The 5,561-nt window shown below is 34.5% G+C and overlaps 1 non-coding gene across 1 annotated transcript; it reads right to left on the reverse strand.

Moving 5' to 3' along the window:
* Positions 1-2,156: 2,156 nt before the first annotated feature.
* TRNAD-GUC (transfer RNA aspartic acid (anticodon GUC)) lies at positions 2,157-2,228 on the reverse strand. Its single transcript has one exon. It is a non-coding gene; the product is annotated as a tRNA-Asp (tRNA).
* Positions 2,229-5,561: the final 3,333 nt, after the last annotated feature.

A 5,561-nucleotide genomic window follows, 5' to 3' on the forward strand; every position in this document is an offset into this window, starting at 1 on the left:
AAGTGGTTGTAAAGTTAATGGCGTTTTTGAGCTTTGAATACCACAAAGGTAAAGATGACAATGCATAGCATAGAGTAATATCAACATGGAAAACAATGAGACAGGAGGACTGTCCAAGGTATGCAATACAAAGTCAAAAGATTGTTACTAGACGACGTAGGCCTTTCTTATTTGAAGACACAGGCGATCATGAATGGGAAGATACATATACCAAGAAAAAGTTTTAACATTACATACGATAATACTCAATCAAAAAGACATAAGATAGTCATTATAGCATTCATGAAGGTGGTCAGCTGAATGATACATGACAGGGTCTTTGATGAAGTTTACAAGCAAAGGCTGATGAAGAAGGCAATATTCATATGTTCTTTCAAGTGTATATAAGACAGTCGAAGAAGCCTAAGAGAATAAAGTGCAGAGGTCATAAGTCAAATGACAGTCCATGGTTAGGAGTAACAAGTATGATGATCATGCAACATTGGACGGTGGTAGTCATTGTGAAAACAATGAGTCCCTAAAGTTTTGATAAGATTGAATACCATAATGTGAGATAATGAAGATGGATGATAGTCTTCTAATAGAGGACAAAGTTTTGAAGATGACAAACTACAAGACTAACAGATGGAGTTTAGTGCAGAAGGCAAAAGCAAAGTATGTCGTAGTCACATAACATCAGAAAAGGGAAGGGGATGATATGATAAGCATTATTAGATATAGTTGAAGGAAACCATTTGACAATGTACACAGTCTATAGAGGACAATGATGAGTGAGAAAAGCTTGTCAAGTGCACAGAACGACAGAGTTTGAGATGAATAAGGCAGTGCTTATAGAGAAATATAGGGAGTCAAGTTCATGGGAGGGTCACTAGAACATACTGTCCCAACTAAGGACCCATCCACCTTTATAAGGCATGTTGTCCCTAATTATTAGGATGACTCACATACAGTGTAATATGTTTTATTAATAAATTTATAAATTTAACATCTTTTATTATCATTCCTTAATATTTAGGGTTTTCACCTTAACCCTAAATGATTTTCCTAAACCTAAACTTGCTTATGGCTTCCCGTAGATGCCACAAGTACTAGGGTTTAGTAGAACATGGGGATGCCAACTGGGTTAACATGCATGGCCATGGCATGCATTTCTCTTCTTTTAATTTTCTTCTTGTAAAGCTCAGCTTAAGGAGAGTGACGATAATAGGAACATAATGACAGAGAGAGGAGAGGTGTAAAGGAAACTATGAATCTTTTGAGGAAAAATCACCGCACAGTCCATATCTGTCGTAGGAAGCAATCAGGCCGACCCAATAGGGTCTCCAACTTCTTGGTTTCTCACAGATGCAGCTTATTTCTCATATAGAGAGAGAGACTTGTGAAAAACATACAGTTTGCCCTAAACAATAGGCCGCTGGTTAGCTATTACAGGTGCTAGGGGCTAGTATTTACTTTGCATATATAGTTGTCTTATTATTTTTTTGAAGAAATCTCTTGCTCTGTGCTAAACTGAGGGTTTAGTCTCCCATGTATTTCAGGCTTGTGGGTTACTGTCTAACCTTTTGGCACCTAAAAAGACTGACACGGTCGTATTATAGATATATTAAAATATTGATTTTTCTTTCCTTTCCTCAAGGTAATGGGCCATTAAATAAAAAGACCATCTCGTCTTACTTGTAGGTGTTGGAATTTTTTATTTTTTAGAGCCTTCCATTGCCACCTACCTCTCAGGAGCAGCAGGCTGGAACATTGTTTGGGATCTTCATCCCTCTCACTTACCCTTGACCTGTAATAATAGGAGTAATTTGTTTGCGGTGGATTTATTGCTGGTAGATAATTTTGAATTTCAAAATTTTTAAATGAAAAAATTGATGAAAACTAGAATGAAAAAAATAAGAAGAATATTCTTCCATCAATAAGTATAAGAGAATGTGTTGAGAATGCAATAAGTATAAGAGAATGTGTTTCGAACAGCAGTTCTCAGAAGAAGGAATTTTATAGCAGCAACAATTTGATTGAAATGTGCAGTGAATCGCAGACAGCTCCAGACAAATAGAATGGGCTTACTCAAGGGAAATAGGGATCTTTGATTCGTTGAAATGTTAATGGACAATTATCTGTATATCCATTATTCCATAAGATCAGAAAAAGATTTACGCCGTTGCCGGGGATCGAACCCGGGTCACCCGCGTGACAGGCGGGAATACTCACCACTATACTACAACGACAGCCACATAATTAAAAAAATTCACAGTTTTATTACTTTTAATTAATAGACACTTTTGATTTCTGTTAACGAGCAGTTTGAATGTGTGTATAAATTGACTTTAAATGTCCACTTGTTTTATGTTGAACAGAAAATACAATTTTAATCAGAACGGGTGATGTATTTTTTTAGTCTTTCCTCATCATTCCTTTCCATGCACCATTCTCTTTCACCAACATCATCAATATATCATGAATACAAAGGGTAACACAATTTTAACTGGTGTTATTTAGCAAACGATCTTAAATGGTATTATATAAGACCATAATTAATTGTTCCATTCAACCTTGCTAATCAAGCTAGACGTTGACATTCAACCTTGTAAAATTATACTAAACGATAGAGATACATTTGATTGTTAGATACTCAGAAGAATTTTGATAGATGAATATATACTGCAGATCTGCCAGTGCAAGGTAATAAATAAAAACTCAATCTCATCATTTTTTATTTGAATTTTAACCCTATGATAAAAAATTGATAGCAGCTTTCAAACTTTCAACATTGTTCTGATTAATAAAAACGGGATGACATCAATATCATTCTATGAATTTGTGACAGCAGCTTTCAAACTGTCAGAACATTGATGTTGCTAGATGGTGACTCCATGTTGTTAGCAGAAGCATATGCAACCAAAACATTAGTCATCTGTACTATGTTTCTTTCATTTAATATAGTTCAGGAGGAGAAATTTAAAATTAGCTTATGTTTTATTTATTTTTTCTGGTTATCTATCATCTTTGGTCTGACATGAGTATGTTTTTCTTCTTTTAATTCAAAAGACGCCATAGAATCAATGGGTTCTTGGTCTACTGATAAAGTTGAATGACTCCAAATGAACCCATCAGGAATCAAGTCTTGCTGAGTGCAAGACTCTGATATCAAAGAAAACAATAAGAAACCCACAATATCATAATAACCCTTGAATCTGAAGCACTCCAAAAAAAATCTCTAAATACAACTCCAAAAAAAAACTAAGTACAACTGCCAGCCATTACTGCATAATCATTGATATTGATTTTATTGCTGATTGCATTCTGCCAAAAATTCTGAGACCTTCATAATAATAAGTGTGTCGTAATGAGACAAGGACATTAAAAAATTGGCAAGCAATATTAGATCATTCATCCACTCCTAATTCAAATCCTTTGAGAAATGGTATTAATTTTTATAAGAAAAGAACTATTTATTATGATATACAACCACATTCTCCATTTTCTTGCTTTCCTCAATGCATATAAATATACTACAGATCAGAATATTTCTTTCATGTTTACAACTATTTTGTAAACATAATACACATCTAAATACATAGAAAAATATTCCTTTCATGTTAACAGCATATGAAAGATTTCACTACAACCACCATCTTTTTTCTTTCTTGATAACAATATAAAAAGCTTATTAATGTCATTTCTTTTCCTTTTAAAAGAAATAGAATACAATAGTAACTTCTAGAAAATTTCATGCATATATAATAGATTACACATTTAAATCCATGATATTCTTCCCTTTCCCATGCATCTAGTACACACCCATTTATTGTTTTCAAGATAGAGCTATCACAATACACCACTATTTTCAACAACCACAATAGATAATGGATTTGTTTTTGTATAGAGCGATAAATATGTGCATCATTAGTCTTCAAAACCTACACAAAACAACCAAAACTTTTCCAATAGAGCTATGGGAGCTCACCTCCCAACCTAATCTAGGAAACTAGCCACCCCCAAGGTAGGAGGCCCCCTCTAAGATTCCAGTATACACACAAACAACCACATGATGCAAACAAAATCATACAAAAAAAAACTACAATTCCTCCAAGGATAGAACACTATGGATCTCACAGAGAGTCCAATAATGGAGTGAGAGAGTGGACACACTCTCAAAGAAAGATTTATACACATTACATAATAACCTTCAAAACCATCTCCATCTTTCTTCTTATAACAAAATCATGGGTACTCATACCCAACAACATATCCATCCTTCCTCTTAACAAATGAAACAATGGAATACTCACACCCAAATTTATTCCGTTTACAAGGGGAGTTCTCTACCCATAGACGGTTCTCCCCTCTCACCCTCTTAAGACTACTCTTCCCACCCTTGGGTGACCATAGCCCTTACAATCCCAATACACAACACAATGCATATACACAACACATCACTTGACAATTTCTTTACACAAAATGGTAATTTAAAAGGATATCAACAATAAGAATATAATCATTCCTACCTCAAGCGTTGGAACCAAATGAAAAGGGTTGACGTTGAGCTACAAATTCATGCATTCTTTCCTTCCTTTTCAAGGCCAAAAGGACTCAAAACAAGATACAAAATTGTAGAAACAAGATGATGAAAAGAAGATACAAAAGAAGATTATGAAGAAACCCATTCCTTTCTTTCCCATTGAAGATTAATAGAATTTCATATTTGAATTTCATTCAAGATAGGGTGGCAAGTGCCACTCTATCCTTGACTCTTCTAAACCCCAATCCCAAAATGAGTTCCTAGCTCAATGTAAGATCGTTGGGGAAGTGGAGATGTGAGAAGTATACTTCACTGAAACATGAAGTCCACTAAATATTAAGAGTGAGTGGGTGTGATTGGTCACTTGGTGCAGGAGCATGCATGCAAACCAAAAATATTTTCAATTTTTTTTTTTTTCCAATTTTGGTTTGTCTTAGTTTCATTAAGCTTCTCTCGATGTTGTCAGTTTTAGTTTAAAATTCATTTATCTATAATAAGCAAGTTAAATATGTTCTCTACTCAGCTTGTGTTCGAGGTATGAACGTCCTCAAATCATAAGGAATTTTATCACATGTTTTTAGCTGCCATGAATGAAATGTATACAAAATATGGAAACAAAAATAAGGTCTGTGAACTTTTTGACAACATGCCTCAAGATTATTGATGTTGTAGTTGGAACCACTCTGCCAGACCTATAAAAAAAATGGGGACTACAATAGTTGCAGGTTATACATGAAATGAATTTATTGATAAGGTTTATAAACCTTTAAGCAAGTGCAATTGATGGTGTAAAGCCAAATTCTCTACCGATGTCCTCCTTGCTCGAGCCAAAATGGGAGAGCTGAAATAGGTTTGGACATATATCAATCCTCATCAAATTTTGTCAAATGTTGTAGTTGTGACCAACTTGGTAAACAAGAATGCAAAATGTGGAAGCATGGACATGGCACGCCAATTATTTGACAAAATGCGTCAATGAAATGGGGACTCAGAAATTGTAGTTATTGAAGGATACACACAAAGGGATTTAAATAGATTA

The sequence above is a fragment of the Cryptomeria japonica genome, chromosome 10 (assembly GCF_030272615.1).
Source record: "Cryptomeria japonica chromosome 10, Sugi_1.0, whole genome shotgun sequence".
NCBI lineage: Eukaryota > Viridiplantae > Streptophyta > Pinopsida > Cupressales > Cupressaceae > Cryptomeria > Cryptomeria japonica.